At 38.6% G+C, this 22,689-nt stretch overlaps 1 long non-coding RNA gene across 1 annotated transcript in view; it reads left to right on the forward strand.

Annotated features, from left to right (window-relative positions):
• Positions 1-22,689, forward strand: part of LOC107316053 (uncharacterized) — a 238,372-nt gene that overhangs the window by 100,480 nt on the left and 115,203 nt on the right. Inside the window, exon 3 of the long non-coding RNA XR_004307777.2 lies at positions 8,375-8,462. This is a non-coding gene — a long non-coding RNA (uncharacterized LOC107316053). The remainder of the gene's footprint in view (positions 1-8,374; positions 8,463-22,689) is intronic.

Here is a 22,689-nt window from a genome sequence, read left to right on the forward strand (position 1 = left end):
TATGTTGCATTGAATGTAGATGTTTCACTGAAGATCCTTCAGCTGTGCTATAAATCCTCATTCTGTGAAACAATTCATTCAAATGCTTGTTGCTGCTGCTTGTCAGGGATAGTGGTGATGCCAGTTAGAAAGTTAGGTAATTAAATTGCTGTCACATCTCCAGAAATAAGAAGTGAGTGAGACTATTCCTATTTACAAGAAGAAAGGAAAGTACAGTGATTCTGACTGTTAGCTTTATCAGCAAGGAACATCTCAGTGAGTCAAGAGAAGTCCTGCTTTGAGAACAGTGGTTATCCCTCTTTAGCAGAGAGTGGAGGGTGTATTTTGTAACTCAAGGGAAGCCTTGTGCTTTTACGATTGTATTATGATCTAGAGAGAGCAGAGAACTTAGGTGAAAAAAAAGTCGCTTTTCTCATAAATACTTGGAAAGGGTATATTTGGATTTTTTTATTATTATTTTTTGTCAACGTTATGTGCACAATAGAGGTGTGTAATTGTCTGAGCATTTCACAGCAAGGAGTTGTTTTATAAATCATGAAGAAGATGTTCTGGAAATTGTAGAAATAAGATGCTGTGTTGTTTCTTTTTTTTTTCTTTCTTTCTTTTTCTCTTTTTTTAAATAATCAAAATTGCTTCCCAAACATTTTGCTTGGAGGAAAACTGAATGTTTTGTTGTTGCTATATAAGCAGTGATAGAAGTTTCTGTCTTACACTAACTTACAGCAACTTATCTAAGCAGGATGGTGATATGTACAAAGTTAGACTGCAAGCTTTCAATCAAAAAAAAAAAACAAAACAAAACCAACAGAAAACAGCAGTTTAAGATATTGATAATTTTAGTCCATAACTGCTATGATCAACAAGATTTTTTTTTTTTCTCAGCTCCTGCTAAATTATTCTTTTAGCTTGCAGAAGCTTTTCTATTATTTTTCCTTTCTATTCTAGGCTGGTTGAGACCAACATTTTATGGATCTATAGCCAGGACATGTGGGGCAGGCCAAATAATATCCTTTAAGGATGCAGCTGGGTTTGCAGTGCTTAGAAACAATAGATCTTAAGCTAAACCCCCAAATGCTGAAAATACTGGGATTTCAATGAAACCCCTGGTTGTTCTTTGATGTCTGCTTCACTTGGAATTCTGTTTCTTCTTTTGATCCTTTCAGTGCTTGGATTTAAGAAATACTGTGCAGAGTCACCGGTTTGGTTAAAACTTCCTGCTAAGGTGGCTGTTAATTTTAGCTTGGATATGCAACCATAAATCACCAGGAAAAACAATACTTTGGAAAACTAGACTACATCAGCATCTATCATTAGTTCTACTACATCACAGAATTAGTAGCCAAGCCCAGCTCCCTTAGGCAGATCCATCATACTGTTAACAAGTTCCCATGGTACTATTCCACAGCAACCAGTCTCTATCCATTGTGTCTTGCACAAAATATCACCAGCTCTTCCTTTACACTCATGCTAATCCCTAAGTGTTTAAAACCTCAAAATCTCTGGAACAAGCTTCCCAGATCGAGAAGAGATATCGCTGGCATCGGGGCACCTTCTCAAGTGCCAGAGCAATCAGCTCTGGCTTGTTTCACTGTCTCTCATAAATTGGGTTGGAAGAGGAGAGATATTCCTCCCTCCCAAGCAATCAGCACTGTTAAAGACATCAGGGGCTGATTGGTAGTGAATCTGAGACCGTCTTGACCCCTCAATTTGCAAAATATTTATTCCACAGTCACATCTGGCCACTTAGGGAATATGCAATAAGCTAAACTATTTCCCTTGCAGATGGGATTGGGCAGGAGGGACTTATGAATATCCCAATCAGCTCTCCACAAATATCCCTACAACTTGTTGATACTAGAGCTGATATAGCTTGAAGCAAAGGGAAGGCTGCTTTTGAAAACATTAACAGAGCAATGTGGAGGGAGCATGAGAATATAAATTAAAACAAATGAAACAATTTATTACATTTTTCTAAGCCACAAAAATTGGGAGAATTGAACAGTCTCTTAAAAGAGTTTAAGGATGCTAGGAGTGCTAAGATATCCTTGGGCTGTCATCAAGATTAGCAGACACAGGAGGCAGGAGTTAATGTGTTGCATACCCATTTTCCTAATACATGAGAGATCAGCAAGAAGAGAGGATCTCCCAAGGACAGATTCTAAATCCGTATGGATTGATCCTGATTGGAATTAAGAGAATAAATAAAAGCCGTTATGCCCCATGTGTCACCATGCAATCAATTTATATTTACATGATACACAAACATGTGAAATTACATTCATATCAGCTAGAGTTTGGGTTCTGCATGTGTCAGTGAATAGCAGAGAATGCCACTCTAGAACTTAAAGAACAGTAGTGGTAGCTTAGGGCTTTGTGTCTTCATGTGCAGTCTCTGCTTGGTGTCTGCACCATCAAACCAGCGCAGTGTTAAGATGTCAAAGCAGCAGAGTCTTCCTTCTCCTTCCATGATTTTTTGCTATTCTGCCTCTTCTGTTTGGCTACCTAAGGTGCAATCACATTCCAAGAACTGAGTCACACCAAACAACGGGGCTGTAGCTGATGCTTTGGCATTCCTAAGGACCTCTACTGCTTGCTTAAGGCCTTGAGACTGAATTGGCAAAAGAGGCTGTCAAATGTTTTGGTTCTCTGTTCTCACTGAAAATACAACACTTTGCCACAGTGGTGAAATCTCTGCTGGATTCAGTGAGCTGAATCTCACCTGCAGTTCTCCAGGTCTAAGGGTGGTCTGCTTGGTTTTTGTAGGGAAAGATGAAACACACAGTTTTCCCCTCCTGAGATAGAAAAATTGATTTTATCATAGATGTAGGAGCAATTTATGCTTTATTTTTCCCCTGAATTCAGCTTGGTTCTGCAGAAGCTATTCCTCCTTGCCTTTCCCCCAACGGCTGGAGTTCAAAGCTGACAGCTGTTTTAGCCTTGTAGCCTTGCCCTCAGCAAATATAGTTCAAGTTCAAAACATAGTTGCTCCTCTAAAGCCTCATGGAATGGCAGGACTCCCACTCAGAAAGTGTCCTGCAGCTTTAGAGAAACTTCAATGCTAAATGAGATGGGTTTTAAATAGGGAGAACAGTGGTGTTGCTGGAGTCTATTCTGTTGTATATCCACTATGGGGTTGGTGCCCCCCTGAGTAGGTAATTAGAAGTGTTCAGCAATACTATGCTTAATTTGAATCAGACCAAACCTCAGAACTGAAAAAAAATGTGTTCCTGTGCATGTATTCTCCTAGCAGGTTGATGCTGTTGCCAAGAGAAAAAAAACAGTGTAAAGTTTCTAACAGCATTAGACTATTCATATGGTGTTGTTAAGAATGGAAGTCATTTTTTGACGTAATAGTATAATGAGTTAAGGAATCCATTCAGACCACAGAATACAGCAAAAGGCAAGAATTTCAGTAGTCAACAACAGGAGAGAAAGTTGACAAATAAGCAAGACAGTACATCTCCTGTTTGCATTCTGGAAATGTCTTTGTCAGTTAGTGTTGCAGTTGAACACACAGCAAATGGGCCTTGGATCTCAGCTAACACAATGGCTCCTAAAATATTCTCAGTTTGGTATCATCTGAGCAAACACAGCCTCAACCCTTGTGAATGAACTCTTCAGTTTTTAAAGAGCATTTTTATTTAAGAAAAAAAAAAAAAAAAGTAAATGTAAATGTCTTCAGATGGCAAACTGCATCAAGAGAGCTAAATAAGGATAAAATATTGTTACAGTGACAGTAATATTAGCTGCCGCAAACAAAATCAGTCAATAAAAGCACTTTGGAAAGTTAAAAAGCCAAATAAATGAATAAGCCTCTCCCTAAATTCAATATTCTCTTGTATAAAATATTAGCACTCGAACTAAAATCATCTCCTGAGTACAGTATTTTTTTCTGTTTTATCAGCAGTCTCTCTTTTCCCCCTAGTAGGTTCATTTATTTTTTCAAAACAGCAGTGTGTTGCCAGCATTTTCCAATACAGATATATAAGATAATACACTCTTCATCCACCCTAAAGCTCTCATTCCACAGGTTATTGATTCAGCCGTACTTCTGTAAAGACAAACAGCCGAATTCTCTGCCTTCCTCTGACACAAGTGACCACAGTGACTTCATCCAGCAGCAGAAAGTTGGAGAAAATCTCTGATAATGAGCACACTGGGGACTGCGTTAACACTTGGCCAAGCATGGAGCCTGTGCTCAGAGTCACTTACCACTGTCCCAGTGGCTGACAATTAAGGTTGTGCTCTGATGCAAGTTCAGTTCATACCATGGAGGCTTTCTGAAGAGGAAAAAGCCTGACTGTATCTGTAGGTCCAAGATCATCATTCAGCTTGAGTAGAGGCAGGAAAGAGCTCTTCACCAGGAAATGTATCCCTACTTGTCTTTTTCTAGGGAACTGAGATATTAAACTTCAACAGCGTGTAGGCTAATAATCAACATAATGGATAATGAAAAATGTCGAATGAACTGAAATATTTGTGTTTGCTTTTGGGTTCTGTTTCTGTTACAAACACAGAAATCACACTTAAAACCATCAATTCTTCGAAGATGAGTTCACATACTGTGTATGTGAAGGTAAAGATTTTCTATTATAGCAGTGTGACAAAACACAAAGGAGAAATGTCTGACCTTTTCTGTTGCCATTAACTCCATCCAGGACTGTGATCCAGCCAGCTCATCTTCCAGACTCCTGAGTTTCATTACCCTTAGCTTCTGGTCTGCAGGAGATTGCAAGGTCTGTATCTTCAGGCACTTTTGAGTATACCTGGATCATTGAGGCTTACTGCTTCACTTTCTGTCTCCTAGTCAAACTGGAACTTAAAGTGAAGTTTAACCTAGTTGCTTGGGAAATGTTGACCCTGTCTTGCAGCTAAGAAGCTCGGTTGATGATCAAGGCCTCCTCCACTTCCAGGGAGGACTTCCAAGATCCAGTGTGTCAGAAGGTGAATTCAGAGAAGGTGCCTGGGATCCTGGTATCAGAGACAGTGGCTGATTCAATAGGGCATCTTTCTTTCATCAGCCACAAGCTCTCCCTCTGTCATACAGACCACGTCTGCTGCTATTTACAGACCTCTATGCTATATCCACTTCATAAATTCTCTGATGCATGGAAATTTACACAAATGTGCCTCCTTGAAGTATATAACATCAACATTAGGAATTAACCGCAAAATCTTTTGGGGGTTGAGGGAAAGCAGAGAAGAAGAAAGGCACTATGCCTCTCCTTAAACCAGAAATGGAGCTCTGTACAACAGATTGACTTTTCATATAAACATAGATTAATGTTGGAAAACACCACAAAGATCACCTAGTCCAACCATCAACCCATCCCCACCATGTCCACTGAACCATGTCCCTCAGTGCCACATCTCCACAGATCTTGAACTCCTCCAGGGATAGTGACTTTTAACTGAGAAGAGCAACTGGTCCTCTAGAGCACATCACATGCCCTGAGGCATATGTCCTACATGGCCACACAGATGTGGTAATTTTCCTTTATTTATCAGCAGGTCTCCACTCCTGGATCACAGAATTGTTTGAGTTAAAAGGGAACCTTAAAGGCCATCTGGTTCAGCTCCCCTGCAGTGAAAAGGGACACCTGCAGCTCCATCAGATGCTCAAAGCCCCATTCAGCCTGACCTTGGGTGTCTCTAGAGATGGGGATCCAGTGCCACATCTACCCATCCCTGCAGCAACTCAGAAAACAGAAAGCCATTTCCTATTCATTTCTAACTGCCAGACAGCACCAAGTGCAATGTTTATTCTGTTGTTGTTTATTTCCTCTGACAAGGACATCTGTTTACTAGAACTCATTTCCAGTTTTAGTGAACATCAAAAAGAATGTCTGTGGGACTGCAGCTGGATTTAGATGGTACAGAGAGCTTCATGCAACTCTTTATATATATATGTATGTATGTATGTATGTATGTATGTATATTTTCATTTTTTATCCTTATCCACACATAGAGATTAGTTAATTTTAGAAGCATCTCCACCTTTTTCAAATTAATATGAGTATTTTGTGACTTTATCTGACCTAACCGTGCCCATGTCAGGGGTTTGGAGCTCAATGATCTGTAAGGTCCCATCCAACCTATGATTCTATGAATTCATATTCCAGGATCAACTTTGGAATGAAAGCAAAACAAAAAGAAACAAAAGAAAACGAATGAAAATAAAACAAGCAGGAAAGAGTAACTGTCCTAAACTAAACGCATATGTTTGTTTTCTTAAACAAAAGTAGACATCTGGGGAGGTCGGGAGAAATGAGTAAATTGAGAAGTATTCTTCTCTTATTCCTTCCCCTAATAGCAGCCAGCATACACTTAATCTTGGGAAAATCTGATTTGGAAGTGCTATGCTTTCATGCTGTATGCTTATATGACTGTTTATTTAGTTGTGAGTTGATTGATTAGGAAATAAGTGCTTTTCAAGATGACAGTATAAATAATGAAACTTTATTAGCAATATATGTGACACATTTAACAATGCTAATTTTCCGTACCAGTCTGTATAATTCACTTGCTGTTTTCAGTAGGCTGTAAACAATAGAAGTTTTGAGGGAAATCGCTAATTTGTTGGCTTTTTAAAAGGCAACAGAAAGGATTCTAGAATTTAGGAATATTTCCTGAGTGCCACCTAGTGGAAAAAGTGAAGCCGCGAGAAAACGTGGACCGATATTGCTTCAGACAGTACGTCTTAATACACGGAGCTGTCTCTTCATTGTACTCAGCAGCTAAACACAGGCAGCTGCTAATGGCTTTTATGCAGCTTAGTGGTCATTTCTACACTGTACTTACTCTTTTCTTTTTGAATTAAAAATATATGCATGCCAGAAATTACAGAAAAGAATGCCTTTCCTGCTTTTGCTGTTCTGAAACAAAACAACTGCAAAATCAAACGAACAAATAACAAATATCTGACCAGAGCACAGACTTCAGGTTTGATTTAATCATCTCCTTCTGTTTAGGGGCTGCTCACATTTCATATAAGTAAAAACTTTTCACCAAGAGCAGTGAGGCAGCTGCACAGCTTCCCAGGGAGGTGGTGGAGTCCCCAGAGAGGAATAATAACCATGTGGTTGTGGTACTGAGGAACGTGGTTAGTGGGCACGGTGGGGGTGGGTCAGTGCTTGGGCTGGATGATCATAACCGACTTACCCAACCTTAACGATTTGATTATGCTATAATTCTCATATCTCAAAAGCCTTAAGTCGTTAAAATATCATTTCATTTTCACTCTTTTAACTAAAGCACTAATCTTCAAACTTTAAAACGGTCATAACACATTAGGAAAAACATGTCAGAGCTGATGCATTGTTGCCTTCAGGTGTGGTTTTTATCACAGGTGGTACTCGTTAGCTGTTAGTAATGCCACGGCACCTGGAGCCCCGTGGTTATAAAAGGGCTCCTTGCAGCAGGTTTCTGTGACCACTTAGCATCTCATTAAGTGGGCCATCTCGAGGGTGCTCAGAGAAAACTTAAATTCTGCTATTTAGTTTGTAATTGTGGCCCTAGGCTTGACGGGGAACAGTACCAGCGACTCATCGCTAAGTTCTCCTTGCTTAAAGGAGGCATCTGTGAGGTGAGTGGGAGTTTTTGTGGGTGGGCTTGAGTGTCTGGAGGGTAGGGGAAAGCTCCAAGGAAGCCTGTACATGCTAACGCTTTACAGTTTGTACACCATGGGTAGATCGAGCATAGTGTTTTGTAACTCAGGCAACTCTTTGTTATTGTTCTTTTGTAGCCCTAGTTTTTACAAGCAAGCCGGAGCGAGTCTGGGGTTGCAACTTATCTCCCCTTTTGCCTTGAGGGTTTGTAGTAGTTGGGACGAGAGGAAGTTGGCTTTTTTTAGCAGGGATCTACTTTGTGCATTGCCTTCTTTATTGTTCTCTGCTGAGAGGAGGATTTCAGAAGCTTAATATGAGTTTCAGCTCCTACAGCTTGCTGTTAAGAACAACTGCTAAGTGTCTTTGAGTGAAGCTTGGTGTGTTCACTGGTCTAGTAGGGACTTAAAGCAATACAAATCTTCACAGATATGTTTTGTACTGGCTGTCGCTGTGATAGATGTTCTTGTATTTCCATTTAAAAACAGGAAAATGAAGTCTGCTTTTCTTTTATTTTAACACAGCTGTTAATGATTGCTTCTCTAATTTATTTTGCACCTGTGATGCGTTGCTGGGAGTCCCTGCAAGGGGGCTTAAAGGCACTCTGCAATTACTTTCATAACTAACACCTTAAGGACCTAGAAATAGTCTCAGCAGATGTGTCGTTTAGGTGGGGTGTGGGTCTGTGAGGCAGAGGTTGTTATTTGTGTTAAATGTTTACATTAGGGAGGCTAAATGAGATGTGTTGTCTTGTCCTTTTCTGTTTACAGCTTTGGTAACTTCGTTGATGCTCAAGGTGAGAGAACGAGTAGAAGGAAATAACAGGAAAACTGTCAAGGAAAGCAACGTGGGGCTGAGGTAGGATTATTATATATTTTTTTTTCTTCTAATTTCTACATGAGCTCTGAAGGAGGGAACTTGAATCGGTCGTCATGAGTGATTAGTGGATAAAAGGATTAAGAGGTGGTGGTGTGCTTAGTGTTGATTTCTGCCTCATTGGATCAAGCTCTGCTTTTGACTTTCTTGGGTGGAACACAGTGAAAAACGATGTGGAAATCTCCCTTGTGGCTTTTATGGTTTCAGTGCTGGAAGAACAATTTGTCATTGAAAATGTTTAATGGTAGTGGGGAGAATTCTCTTTTGAAATGAGCATCAGGAGGAGTAAGCGAAGAATGGAAAGGGAAGGTCTAGTAAAGGAGGGAATTTTGGTACTTGGGATGTGTGTTTTAAAAGGCTGTCTAAAAAGCAGGTCAAGTGTTATCTGTTTATAAAGCTGATAATGACTGCAGTGCAGACATTTTCCTTTGTTTAAGGGCTCTTGCATTCTGTTAAGAAATTAATAACCTGTTTGGAGGTATAGTCTGAGATATTGTCCATTGGTGGTGGTGTTTCCAGAAGGAAATTCTCCGGTACTGTTATTATGTATTTTTATGGTTCTGTTTACTATGTGCCGTAGGTTTGAGGTGTGTGTTATATCAGTAAACTGAAATATGGAAATAAAGAAAGGGCTTGGAAAGGCAGCTGTAAACAGTGCAAACCTGTCTCATGTGGTGTGATTGTGGAGGTTAAAAGCAGCGATAAGCATAATCTTGAGAGTCCAAGTTTGGCTCTTAGTTCCCTGACCAAGTGTGTACGTGAGTGAATAACTTCTGGTAGGCCCCCAAAACAGCTTCTGTGACACCAATGCAGCCCTTGCAGTGGCTCTTCAAGTCTGCATTTTTTTGTGTGTGTTTTATTTCTGCTTCCCCTGATGAGGTTGATGCATTCTTTTAATTTCCAAAAACGTATTCATTACTACTTGGGTTGAACCTAAATTGTTAGGTAAGTGTTTTCAGTTTTCACTCTGATCTCCTACTCAGGTTCTGCCAAGTTTCTGAGCAAGGTGTGCAGGCTAGTGGTGATCTTGTAGAAGTGGGAGCACAAACTTAATGCTCCTCAATGTAAAATATGTAGATATCAGTTTGTGACAAATGATTCTTTGAATCCTCGAAGTTTCTCTGTTGTTTGATTCAAAGTATTTGATAGTGGTTTTATAGTAAGGAAACATCCTAAATCATGTCTGGAGATGTCTCCAGATGATTAGCTGTGGGTATTCTTACTCCCTCGGAGTCTGGTTTTATTTTGCTCATGGGAACTATTTGTACAAGCAGAACAACATGCATGCTCTTGAGTTATTTTTGTTTGGCTAATATGTCTAAACTTCAGTGTTTAAAATATGTGCACTTACTCAAAATGTATTTCTAAGTATGTTGAGATAAAAAGGTTTGTGTAATATCTTAAATGAACCCAGTGTGACAGATGTTTTCTATCACAGCAGATATTCCTACCATTTTCCCCCTTCTCTCACTGGTCATGGTCAATGCAGAGGAATGCTTCCTCACTACTGAGTCTCTGCATCCACTTGCATCTTCTCAACATCTTGTTTCTGATATTTTTCCAGCAAACTCATATTTGCTGATCTTTAAAAGTTGTTTGTTTTTTCCATTCTAAGATAGTAAAAGTTATATTTACTAATGTATTATTTGCTGGCAATTTTTCATAGTTGTCGTTAAGGAGTGATGAGCTCAGTCCAAGACATCATGAAGTTAATGGAAGGCTTTGCATCAATTTTTGTTTTATTTTCCCTCCATACTTTCCCATGCTTGTACACATACTCATTTTTATCTACTTAGGATCAATTCTCTTGAACTCTAAGATTTTCCAAGAGTGGAAATAATATGCTGCAAAAGCCAAAGAAACTTATGTACAAGCCATACACAAGATTCTCATGGCATAAGTTTACATAGCTAACTTTTCTGCAAGCACAAATATGAGAAGGCATGTTAATCCAGGTGTTAATGTAAGAGTTGTGTCTTATTTAATACTCTAGAGTATGGAAGAAAATGAGTCTGGTAAGTATTTCATTAGTAACTGTAATAAAATATTGATTACTGTTTCTCTATTAATCCATATTACTTTGATTTTGTACATTTTACACTTTTAATAATTAAGCAGAATCTTAGCAGACACTTCTTTAAATATCCCAGCACAGGAGGCAGTGAAAGTAAGCATGGAAACAGAGCACTTTTTCTTCCCCCCTGCCCTGTACCATCAGTTCTGATTCAGTTAATTGCACATCAAACCATAACCTCTGTTTTTGGTCTCTCTTTGTTGGGTATTAATACGAACAAAGCAGTTAATCTTTACAGGGGAATTTTTTCTTCAAGAACTTTTAAACCTCTGAAATGACTGTTCATAATATAAGCTAATTAGGACAGCAATACTCCTGAATGTATGGTATGCAAAGGATTTCAACCATTTTTTAAGTGGAAAAGAGTTTATATTTCAAAGAGAGGCTGGTGTATTTTGGTGAAGTTAAAATCTTGAAAGGGAGTGGAAAAAACACCAATGAAGCAGCAGATAGAGACAAAGGATGATATGGAAGAGGAAAGATACCAGAATTCTTGTTCCTTTGCAGGTTGCCTTGTAAATGTCAGTGCATAAGGGTTAACAATCATGATGCCTGATTATTCCCACTCCAGTCTATTCAATTATAGAACTTTTTTTCTTTTCCCCTTTTAAAGCAGCTGAAGTCAAAGCAGTGCTAGCCTCTTACCATTACTTGTAATTGCAAATTGCAAAGGAATGAGTTTAATCTCATGGTATTTTCAGTAGTGCATTAGCAAAGAATCTGCAGCTTGCTTTCAATTTCTTCTGGAAGTCAGAAAACCAGTTTCTCAGTGGCAACTATGCTGTTGTCTGCTAATAAACATATGCATTAAATGCATTTCAATTGCCAGATAAACCTCTGAAAAAATGTATCTTCAGTGTGATCTTGTAAAATGTAGTGTAAATAGCCAGTGGTAATTTGCTGCCACATGCTGTCCTTCAGAGTATTGAGGTTGTTGTTCAGTTCCTCTCAGTGCTGAAGTGGAATACCTACAGTGGATGCATCATAAATACGGCAACAGAGACATTCACTCTACCAGAGCCCAATTGGTGGACTTCTGGCACAGAGTTCATGGCATGCTCTTGGTCATCAAACCAATGAAAGTAGCAATTAATGCCCAATGTAGCAGCTAATTTCTGTCACATGGATATTTGTATGAGAAATTAGCCTGGGACTGAGCCAGCTGGTGTTGCAGTTCCACTTGCTTTGCAGCACTATTAGTTTGAAGTCAGGGATTGAAATGGGGCCTTGACAAGCATTTGATTCCATTCTGTACTGCCTGTCTTGGGTAGCTGCTCAGTTTTTCTATATTTAACAGATGAAAATGTCTCCAGAGTTCATCAAACATGTACTCAAGATATCACAAGCTGGCAGCTGTGGACTTTGCAGTTCAAGGTGAAAGGAGTACTGCTTATAAGTATATAGAGTTATTGGCACATGCAACACCTATTTCTTGAGCAGAGAAGAAAGATGAATTAAATCAGAAGCTGTTTCTAGCTCTTCTGTGACTTGTATTTCTGCTGTCTATCTGCATGCTGCTGGGATAAGAGCTAAAGAGAGCTTGTAGAACTGTAAGCACCAGAAAAGCCATACTACCCCCTGGAGATAGTCAGAGGCAGGCTCTGGATTTCTTTGTCCCCTTTTAACCACTTTAAAAGCACTGTACGGCTAGTGATGTGGCAGGTTCCTAAAATATCAAGCAACCCTGGACACTTTGGTCCCAGGCTGTAGAAACTATCCTAATATCAGTAAGACCTATGGGAGAGAAACAACTAGCTGACAACTGACCTCTCCTGGTATCAGCAATAATGGAGGGTAGCAGAGGAGATAGGACTGAGATTTGCTGAAACGCAGAGTTGAATAATAACCAGGGAATGATCTCTCTTTAAGTGAGAAAGACCAAGATTAATGTGCATTCTACCAAGAGATTACATTTTTTGCAATTACTATTAAGTATCCAGAAGTTTCTAATTCAAAATACAGATAATTTACTGTAAATCTTTTCACTGGCTGCCATATTTTTTAGCAACTCTTGGCTGTGAATTTAATAGCTGCAGGAAACCTTCAGTTCAATATATGTAGAATCACACACTTCTCAAATCTTTCCTTTCCTTGTCTGTTGTTCAGTAATTTTTCTGTTTCCCTGTATAACTTACTGTTTCATTCCTACCCATCTGATTCTCCATTGCATGCCTACTACTAAAGTATTTCTTCTGTGCTCTTGCAGTCAGTGTTTGTAATGCGTGGGAGGGAAGGTGAAAGCTTCATGCATCACAGAAGTAGTACGGAAAGAATAAGTTACTCAGATGTCAAAGCAATAGTAATTCTAACAAAAATGATGGTACTGTTATCTGGGAATATTCAGGGAAATGTAAAGAAAATCACAAGCCTAAGTCTTTGATATGAGTATGTTTCTCTAACTGAAGCTGTCTTATGAATAGTAATGACTGAAGAATATGGTTACGCCATTGATTCATGAATTATTTTAGGTTCTACTGTTAGTAAAAGACATCTCTGCTCTCTCAGAGTTCTTTCATAAACCAGGAGCAGAAGTTGGGCTCTTCAGTAGGTTGCATTCAAAGGTAAGACCAAAAGGTCTTGGTATCAGGTAAGACACATACAAACTTGAATCTTCTGACCCTTGAGAATTTTTGCCCTGGTGTTGTGAATTGCACTGAAACACACTTATGTACAGGTTTGCCTCTGGAAAATAACACCAGTTTCATGCTTGTGCTACTGCAGCACATGAACACACCTTAGTTGTGGACCATGGTAGTCAGCCATGAAGAGCTGAAAATGGAAAAGGGAGGTCAAAGAAGGTTTACACGATCACAGTGACCAAATAATAGGATACGTAGATGGTATTCTGGATCATAGGGTTCTGAGAAGTATGGATGGACTACAGATATTGCCACATCTTTCTATATAGGAATGATATATCTTTGAGTTTGAGTTGAAGAAGACTTTAGTCCAGTTGGAGGAAAAGGCTGAAACTACATCTAGTGTTTGATAATCATTTGCAAAAATGCATGCAGTGAAACTCAAGCCTGAGTTGGTTGCTTGAAAATCCTTTGGGCTGCTGGGATTTGATAACTGGAAGAACCTAGTGACTTTACAGGTATTTTATTTGTTAGAAAAATACAGCCACAGTAGTCTCAATGTATAACATTCTGCTGCATTTTAGAACGTCTCTCTAGTTAATACCGAAGTGCAAAGTGGTGTTAACCACAATAATAAAATAGCAAATACTGATGGAAATTTGATTGCAAATGAGCAATTTGTGTAGCAAATAAGAATTAGATACCCTAATGTTTTAACCAAATAGGAGTTGGGAAACACTTGGGAAATTAAAGTGTAAAGTAGACAAAATAAGTATTCAAAGCATGCTTTAAATCTGGTACCTGGGACTTCCTTTCGCTTTCCGTATTGCCAAGGCATAGGATGAATGTTATAAGTAAGGGAATACAGAGCCCTCTTCATTTTGTTTCGATGTTGTTATCAGGAAATTAAAAATAATTTTAGAAATAAACTGTACATGAATTTCCAGAGTAAACCTGTGGTCCTCACAGCCATATCAGACAGATGTGCTTGTTCAGGCATTAGCTAACATCAACCCTACAGCTGCTGATGTTTCAGCAATTTTTCCAGCTACATTACCCAGTCTAGTATAAAATATGCTGTGTTTGAGTGCCTGAGAATCTCTTCATCGACTCAGTTTTGGGTAGAGCTTTTGTTATCTGAATGCTTTCTTCTATCCTCCTTTTGACTTTGTCCTGTTTATGGTATTTTTGAACCCTCTGAATTATTTTGTACTGTATTTTTGTCTTCAAATAGCAGAATCCTACCGTATTGATAGTTGAGGATGGTGAATGTTCTACTGTTGTAGTTGCTAGATAAGTAGAATCAGATGCTGATCATTCCAGACAGGCTACTATTGGAAGGAAACCTGTTGCAAGTGAGATGCTGCATGCAAACCTCCCAGACTCGCAGACCAGCATTTTATCTGTTCTTATATTAGGCATCTTATGCTGTCCTTTATCAGGGGTCTTTGTTAACTAACAAAAGCTCTTTGTAGGAGGAGTTTCTTCAACAAAGGAGGCAAGTAATAAGGTTCAACTTATGGCTTTCCATTCTGTTATTCTCCTTTTATTTGATAGTACATTAAAATTGCTTCAGAGCTTCTTACTGAATCCAGTGCTTTATCCTGTGCTGTAATTACTTTGGAAGTGTCTAAAAACACAGTCAATCCGTATTGTACATTGTTTAAGTGCAAGTAAAGCACTTATTTCTCCAGTAAGTCTGCTTTTCTGGCGGAAACTGATTTTAAAATGGTGGGGAGGGGTTGGAAGGTCACTAATATTCTTATAAGCTGTATGCAAAGTTCTATAAAAATAACTTCCAGTTAATTCAAGGTGTGTTTAGGAATATTTGGACTGCAGGAATTACACATTCAGAACTCAGATCTTTTAAAAGCTGTATACTAGATCTTTGAGGCCAGGTCATGCTATTTAATACAACAAATTCTGATGTTCTTGGAGCTGCTTTATGAGAAGTCTTTTCCCTTCCACATCTCTTCTTCTGCAGCTAGTTTGTCAGTGGCTTGTGGGATGTTAGGGCAGATAAACAGACTTTAGTCCCATGCCATGTTTAACAGATCACGTAGGCAAAGTAGAATTAATGGCTTACTCCTGAAATACTCTAAGAAAAAGAATTGTGTAAATGTTCTATATAATTATGTGTTCTCTTTCCAAAGCCACCAGAATGCAATTGAAGAATATACACCTGGGGTTGTTTTTCTTTTTTTCCTAGGACTAGAGATTATTTAAAAGCAAAGCCAATTGGTTAGTTGACTAAATCAGCATAAATATGACCAAAAAGTTCTGCTGTGGTGGATGTGGCAAAATTAAGAGACTTGTCTCCCTCACTGTGTTTTGGTCTCTGGTGACTTGTGTTCAGACATTGGGACAAACCAATAGAGAGCAACTCTGCATTGCTTATTGTTTTCTGCACCCAACTGGTCTTTAGAATAAACTGAGTTGGAAGGGGCGCTTAAGGATTGTCTAGTACAACTCTCCTGTGGCGAACAGGTGTACCTACAGCTTGATCAGGGTACTCAGAGGCTGACCAGCATGCTACCATGCTGTTTTGCCTGATAGTGTAATCCATGTTTAGGCATTACAATGGAAAACCTCCACAACCTGGAGATTAGCTACTCCTCAACAGATTTCAGTGCAGGCATTTCCAGTCATCTTTAAACTGATGCCTTCTGTTCAAAGGGGAATGAACACGGAAGTGCAGAGTTGCTACTTGCTTACCTTTGGATTAAGCTCTGCTGATAGCTCACTCGCTCTGAACTGTAAATTGTAAATCTACTTAACCACTGGAGTTAATTTTGCATTTGCCATCACCTTCAAAAGTAGCTCCTTTAAGCAGTCTAAGATTTTTGTTTTGATCATCTGAAGGGCTTTGGAGGTGGTTTTGACTGCTGTGCTGCTTGAGGTCTTTTGCTGTGCTGAGCAGCTCTTGGTGTTTCAAAGAGGCTGGAATATCCATTTTTTTTTGGGTGGAAAATCCCCTTCATGTGTTGTTAGTATCTAAAGAAGAATCTGCATCATACCTTATGGAACTTACTGGGATCTGAACCTCTGCCCTCTGGGCTGTTATTTCCTATTAGTGCCAGCGGATGTGATTTGTATATTGTCTTCCTGTTCTCATATGACTGAAAAACAAGGAAACAGGGAAAATTAGGGTGAGCCCTAGAATTTTGCTATCAAATGAACTGTAGAAGTACTTCAGTTTAGTGTGGACTGTTTAGGTGCTGGAATCTCTTCTTGCTTAGAGATGTTCTAGTGGTCCTGGGCAACCTGCTATAGATAGCCCTGGTTAAAGAGGTAGGTTGGACCAAGTGGCCTATGGAGGTCCCTTGTATGCTTAACCGTTCTCTCAGATCATTCCAGCTAAGCTTGGTACAGTATAGAGGTCATGTTTTCTGTGTGATACAACCTTGTTGGAGGGATAACCCTTCACAGATGAAGTAAAAGTCACTCTTGAGATCAAGAAACTGAAATCTAAAAGAATAAAGTAGTATTCAGACCAAAGGCTTTTCTTCAGCTTCTGGGGACTCAGATGTGACATGGATGCTTCAATGATGAAAGTGCATCTGGAGGGATGTGGGCAGGAAGGGATATGTGCTGGGCTCTGCTCTCTTGGGGATACAGCCCTAAGAACAAATTCCTCTGTTACATCACTGTTCTCTCCTACTCAAACTCTGCTTGCATCTATTGATCCACTGGGCAGGAAGAATGTGTTGCCCAAAAAGTAAATTATAACAAATATGAATTCAGGTGTTCTTGGGATAAATCAGTTGGGAGATGCTTCTTTAACATGTAAGATTCCCCAGGTCTATATTTTTAGCACTTGGTTCTTTCTGTTGCAGAAGAATAATGTCAGTTCTGAAAGACTTACTTCATGCAGGAGCTTAGGAAGTATCCACGTGAAGGTAGATATCTCCTCCTGAGTTTCAAGACACATTTACTGAACATTTTTATTTTAATAAGAACTTATAAGGCTGTTTCAGTCTTATTCTTCAAATTATTTTCTCAGGGTATATGAAGGATTTCATAACAAATATGGCTCATGTGCGTTCATGTCTCACTTATATTTTCTTATGAAAATACAGGGTACATCCATTGTTAAATAATTAACGCTGAATTTAATACAGAAAGCTAGTTGAAATTTATTAGCAGTCTACACAAGTACCTTGTAGATAATTATTTAATAACTATTTTCTTTAGGAAGAGTTCAGCTAGAAATGAATTTCAGGTGCTTTTTACTTGAGGGCTAGAAATGAGAAGATGGTGTTTTCTTTGAAATTTTATAAGGTCAGAGCAAGGATGATGAATCTCTTATTTCTATATATGCTTATGTTTCTATATAATTTCCCCTTGTTATGCTATAACCAACACTTAGGGTCTTCAGGGCTATTTCTTTTCTGTGGCAGCGCTGATGATATTTGTCAAGAAGAATTTAGATGCTTTATTTCTTTTATTACCTTGTGTGGAGCTCAGGACCGCATGACAGCGGAGTTAACATTGGTCAGTAACTTCTTTGTACAGAAATCCTCATCTGTGTGACTCTAATGCTGCATCAAATGAAACATCCTCCCTGCTTTCTACACAGTCTTCCTCACAGCTGTGGCATCCGACCTCAACTGTCCAATCTCCTTTTTGCTTGTAGGTGCTTCTACTGAGCAATTGCTAAGACTTAAAACTTCAGATAATCTCACTTCAAAATGTTCTTAGTATAGTTTAAGAACTGGGAAGCAAGAGAAGAGGTCTTCTCAGGATATTAAAGTATCTGAGATAGCTGAAAACATTGAGTTTTTGAGTAGAAGCTCACTCCGGTATATTCCTAAAAATACAGTCAGAAGAGTGTCACTTTTTATCCAATAAAAAAGAATCTGTGATGTTTTTGGGAGTGGAAGATATTTTTTTCCTTTAAGATTTGTTCTTTGAATCTTCTTCCTTTTGTATGAATCAATAAGTAATTTGAAAGCTAAAGTACAAGATCTGGTTGAATGGTCTGTATACAACAACTGTGACAAAAGACAAAGGCATGGAAACAGCTCAGAAAATACTAAACAATAGCTGTACCTAATTGATTTGGTTGGGTCTGTTTGATACAGTTTAGCACTAGAACTTGCTATGAAAGTTGGAGAACTCCCCAGGTTGTGTGTTTTAACCTTATAAACATGATTAGGTTGTAAAAAGACAAGCTGATGTGCAGAGGCTGCGCTGCAGGAAAGGAGACAAGCTTCCTTTCACAGGCACAGATTTATCCATTAACGATCCCCAGCACATAGTGTGTTTGTTGCTGGCAACCCTTAGGTTGAAAGCCACCCACATGGCCAGGAGTATGGATTAGTTCTGGGGCTGAAACTTAAACATTATGCTACTACAAATCCTGAACCTTTCAGATGATGGAGGAGCTTTTGTATTCAAGTCTTTTAATTTGTCTTGGCCTGGAACAAATTAGCTGAACCTTCTGCAGGTATTGGTGTGTTTTTCTGTACAATTCAAGCAAGTTCTAAATGCTTCACCGTTTTTTTGTTTGTTTGTTTTGTTGTTTTTTGTTTTGTTTTTTTTTAAGAAGGGGATGTAGTTAATGCATTTTATCATATACATAATATTAAAAAACATACCTCTCTTTTGGAAAGGTAATAAAGTCAATAAGGTTGGCAAGTACTAGATTTGCCAAAATCTGTCTCTTCAATGTAGTTCAAGTGTTTTCACAAATAGCAAAGTATACACTTTGGAAGAAACTTAGATAACACAAAGGAAAGGAGAAAAGAAAGGGTTGCAGTGATATTTCTGTGTTTGACCCATCAGCTTTTCAAGATATCACTGAGGTTTCCAATCCTAAAATTGTTTTGAATTAACATAATCCCATTTTATCCACAAATTTGCTTTTCTTGTTATTGTCTGTCAGCCTGCCATTCATTAGTTCTGCTTAGGAAGGCCTGAGACTGGGACACCTGCTGTTGGCTGGTACTTCATTACTTTTTATATTCTGATCTGCCTATGCTTTACAAAATAGAGGATGGAAGTGTGAGATGGGAAAAGTTAGCCAGCATTTTTTTTTTCCCTTGTGTGGCCTCTGTGGGTCTGATAGCATAGGGTAGAGGTAAGACCTGTTTCATTGTCAGTGGTAGATAAGCATCTATTAACTTGGTGAGCCTTTAAGGGAAATTATGCATAGGGGCAGCTTTATGATGTCCATCTCTTGTATCAGTCCTACAAACCTATAAGTGGAATGTATGTTCTGGAGCTAAGGTCATTGCCTTGTACTTTCTGGTCTGACTTGAGGCAGGCATAAATTTCAATGTGTGCTTCTGCCAGTGTAAAAAAATCATTAAAGAGGCATTTGCTCTTGGTTGTTTTTTGGTGTGATGGTTGTAGGTGTTGTTTTGTTTTGTTTTTTGGGTTTTTTTTTTGTTATTGTTTTTCACTTCTGGATAATTTGGATAAATCTACTCACAGTTTACAAAGCCACTATAACTTGTCACTGTCAGCACTCTTGAAAGTCAGTCTTCTCTCAAGTAGTCTCTTTGAGAACAACTAGAGAGTCATAGCTTTCCAAAGCTAACTGAAACAAACGTTTCTGTAATCATTGCTAGTGTAATCGAATTACAGACTTAATTTCAGTAGATTCCTGCTTGTGCTGTGCTGGGGGAAAAATTGTAGTAACTTGCTTGCTGACACTGAAAGTGTGTAAATACACTTAAGTCTGAGACTTCTTTGCGAACTTGCAGTCTGGTGTAACAGATTCAGTTGGTGAGGAACCTGCTGGCATTTCTTTTCCAGTGTAACTTGTTCTTTTATAACCACTTCTGTTTCCCTATTTTCCTATTCTCCTTAAGTCTTAATACAGGTGAGCAGCCCACCTTCAATCAGACTGCCACCAGCCTGTAACTGAACTCATACATCTTAATTTTCTTTCTTTTTTCCTTTCTGTTTCTTTTATTACTCTTTTTTTCTTCCCTGGAGTTACTAGCTGCCTCTACTCCCTCGTGCTCTAGGTTGAAGTTCAAGAGTGCCCTAGAGCTACTTAGCTGAATTAATTACCTGTGATATGGCCTGTTGGTTCAAGGGTCAGAGAGAGAATTTTCTAAGATAATGTATAGTAAGCAAGCTTTGTTCTTTTTTCTTTTTTTCTTTTTTTTTTTTTTTTTTTTGTGCCCCATTATTATCTTAATTAAATGGTTATAACATCCTGGCTTTAAAAAATGTATCCTATTACTGCAATGTAAAGATTATTCTTTCTTTATATCCCTGCAAACTGGGATGCTCAAGAACTCCCCTGCTGCAGACCTTGTAGACATATTAGTGTGGAACTTCTCTTGACTCAAGAAAAGGGTGTAAGCAGTGAGCCAAGGAAGGAAATGGTTCTGTTTTATTTTAGTACCTTCTCTCCATGAAGTAGAGTGGTTGTTTTTACATTCTCAGCATGATTGTGGATAGAGGTGCCAGGTGTTACTCTAAGTGTCATTCAGAATCACCACGCCTTTTACAAAGTAGGGAAAAATAGATAAAAGGGGGATGAGAGGGGAGGGGTTAACAGACTTTTTGAATATATGATGTTCATTGCAATATCAGTGGTTACCAAAAAAGAGGAAGCCAAAACTTGAATCGCAACGAAAAGGTCCTTGCATTGGAAGACTATGACTCTATCACAGAAATACGTATCTTGAGTTTTTACATAGGTATTATTTACAGAAAGATAGTTTTTCTTAGGTAATGCAGATGTTGTGCTATTCCACTTCTACTGGTAGTGGGGAAAAAAAATTGTAAAACCAATGCCATTACAACACCTACTGACCAAACAGTGGATGTGAGCTCAGTGAAGTGGTAGGTGATATGTTTCAGCTGTGGCAGGTGGGTCACTTCAACTGGTGAAGATTTTTAAGACTATGGCATGCAGACTCTTGTTCATTGCTGGTGAAAATGTGTAGCCAATGGCGGTGGCTGCTGCAAGACTGTTACTTTGTTCTTTGTATTTGTTATAGCTTTCAGGGAAGTAAATAGGAGACATTGCTTTCAATGTGACCTAAGTACAAATCCCAGTCAAATCTAATGATTTTTTTTTCCTCAACACCCAATTGTTCCTTGAGTGAGAAAGATAATCACATAATGGCTTGGGTTGGATGGGACCTCAAGGTTTGTTGATCTTTAATACCTCCTGTCACACACAAGGCCACCAACCTCCATATCTAATACTAGACCAGTCCTTTTAACACTAGTATCAAAAGTGTATTCATCATAAGCACTAAACAGCTTTGTTACCCCAAGGTAGTCTAAAGTTGGAGAGAATTCTCTCATTCTAGATTTTTCTTCTCTGGACAGCTGTAGACTTGCAGTGCAAAATATTGTCTAAACAATCATGTATGTACAAGATGTCAGGAGAGTGAGGGAGAAGGAGAGAAGGAGAGTGTTGTTTTTTGTTTTTTTTTTTTTGATAACCAACAGCACTGTAATGAAGTACAGTTGAATTAAGCTATTAAGTCAGAATTAATAGGTAAAGTGTGCATCTGGAAATCTTTAAGATGAAGGGGCAGACTTGCAGCTTGACACTATAAACCTAATTTTATACCCTTCCACTCCTCTGAAATAATTTTGGTAGTCAACATACCAGCTTGGTTCAAGTGTTTAAGTATTAGTGTTAATATGGTACAGGTACAGTTTTCTTCATTTGGGTGAACTTGTATCAAATCTGCTTTAATCAGATGTGTACAAAATAAGAGAAATATAGAACTCTGGTTTTGGATAGACAAGTAGCATTTCTACTAAATTCAGTGGAAAAGGACTTGTATTTACAATTATGGAGACTTTTTGTGTATTGCTGACTTTCTCTGTCCAGTCAAGTGACAAACTACTGATCAAAGTCAGATTCAGCTGCTAGGAAATGCTCTTTCATGTCTTCAGAAAGATGAGCTGATGACAAATCACGGGAATGGAGGAGATAGTGGGATTGTGGAAAGCTGCTTATTAGAATCGAGCAAACCCAAAGTCCCTTTTTTCCCATTGCAAATATAAAAATAAAGAATTGTCAGTGAATGCTAACAAATGTTAGTAAAGGAAATTAATGAGGATTTAGTAGGTTAGTCTTCTACCAGGGCTTGCAGTTTATTAGTCTTCTACCAGAACTGTCATTGTTAAGAAATCTTTGTTATTTTAAGTGACAAGGCTTTGATTCAGTGCACCAAAAGGTGTGCATTATCTGCTAAATGTCTATGTGGAAATAACATTGTTAATAGCGGACACGATACAATAAGTCTCTCATAACAGATGCAGACTTGATTCTTTCCTCTTCTGTTATTTAAATTCCTGTATCATTTTGCTTTAATCGTGTGAAAATGATAATGAAGTAGTCCTGGTGGTCTGTTTTTTCAACTGTCTGTTTAGAGTTTTTAACCTAGGGTACACAGTTGTAGGATCTGAGATAACTGAGGTTGTCTCTAAAGAATTGATGCACAGATCCAAATAATAACTGATAGTAAGCATTAGCTCCGCACAAGCGTTGGGCTCAATATTGCAGAATAAAGGTGAAGGTAGACCTGAGTGAAGTTAGAAGCACAGACAAAAGGTGTTAACTTGTTCA

This window comes from Coturnix japonica, chromosome 8 (assembly GCF_054131305.1).
Source record: "Coturnix japonica strain WE chromosome 8, WE-NBRP24, whole genome shotgun sequence".
Classification (NCBI taxonomy): Eukaryota; Metazoa; Chordata; class Aves; order Galliformes; family Phasianidae; genus Coturnix; species Coturnix japonica.